At 50.2% G+C, this 1,470-nt stretch overlaps 1 pseudogene; it reads left to right on the top strand.

The window, feature by feature from the left end:
• The first annotated feature begins 232 nt into the window (after positions 1–232).
• LOC132371624 (acireductone dioxygenase-like) lies at positions 233–772 on the top strand (annotated as a pseudogene).
• Positions 773–1,470: the final 698 nt, after the last annotated feature.

The following is a 1,470-nucleotide window of genomic DNA, read 5'->3' as shown; positions in this document are numbered from 1 at the left end:
TTAAATGATTAAAGTACAAAATTGAGGAAATAGTCTACTGATCTCCTAAGGTGCAACGCATGCTTGACACAGTACTTCACACATAAAATCAATAAATACTTAGGCTTACTATTATTAGCTATTGTTCACATAATATTGAAATAGTACGTTGGGTTTGGGGGGCCCGCGCGGGTCCCGGGGTCAGACCGGCCTGAGCAGGTCCAGGGTCAGGCGCGGCATCCCCGGCCCGGCCATGGTGCAGTCCTGGTACTTGGTTGAGTCAGCCGACAACCCGCGGTGGCTCTACCACGCGCAGCCCGCGCACCCCGTCGACCTGGAGCAGCTGCGCAGGCTCGGGGTCCTTCACTAGAAGCTGGATGCTGACAAATATGAGAATGATCCAGAATTAGAAAAGATCCGAAAAGCGAGAAACTACTCCTGGATGGACATAATAACCATATGCAAAGACAAACTACCAAACTATGAAGAAAAGATGAAGATGTTTTACGAGGAGCATTTACACCTGGATGACGAGATTCGCTACATCCTGGACGCCAGTGGGTACCTCGACGTGAGGAATAAAGAGGACAGGTGGATCCGGATCTTCGGGGAGAAAGGAGACATGATCTCTCTCCTCGCCGGGATATACCACCGCTTCATGCTTGACGAGAAGAACTGCCTGAAGGCCATGCGGCTGTTTGTGGGAGACCCTGTGTGGACCGCGTTCAACCGGCTGGCTGACCACTTCGAGGCCCCTGGGCAGCACCTGGAGTTTCTAGCGCAGACGGCCTAGCGGCGCCCTGGGGCATCGCACACCCTGACCCTCCTTGTGAAGGTCCCGGACGTGATGGCAGCAGAAAATCTGTCGTATTCTCCTTGCTTTTGTGTTGTAGACTTGAGGCTAGGTGAGCTTTCCTCTGCAAGATTTGATCAGAATACATTTTAATGGAAGTAGCTATAGAACCGGTTTGTACATGGAAGCACCTGTGGAAATCTGGGCAAATCCGCTCATTTTCTCCCATTCAGGATCAGTGGTCAGTGGCCCTGTGTCAGCTCGTGGCTTCAGCTGTGACTTGGTGAGTTTCAGCTCCCTAAACGCAGCCACTTGGCTGCCCCCATCTGGACCCGATTCTTGGACTTTAAGCGGATACTAGGCGAGGCCATGCCTGCTTTGTGCAGAGGAGTGACAGTGGATGACAGGACTGGGCAGAGAGAAGATGCTTTTCTCCCAAAACACGGAGGAAGCTGGGTGGAGGTGCCGTGGGGGACGAGCTGGCATGTTAGGGGGACCCTTGCTTGATTATGCCACTTTCTTGTTCAAAATAAAGTAGCTGCCTTCATGTTAAACAAATAAAATAAAATAAAATAATACTTAAATGCTTACTTATACTTGTGTTGTTGTTCGTTGTTCATTTCTAGTAAAACAATTGAGCCATGTGAGCATTTAGGTAGCCAGTGAGGTCAGAGCTGGGATCTCAACCTATCAGGATG

This window comes from Balaenoptera ricei, chromosome 9, assembly GCF_028023285.1.
Source record: "Balaenoptera ricei isolate mBalRic1 chromosome 9, mBalRic1.hap2, whole genome shotgun sequence".
NCBI classification, from domain to species: domain Eukaryota; kingdom Metazoa; phylum Chordata; class Mammalia; order Artiodactyla; family Balaenopteridae; genus Balaenoptera; species Balaenoptera ricei.
Note: the sequence above shows the minus strand (reverse complement) of the source record. Positions and strands in the feature narration are given on the sequence as shown.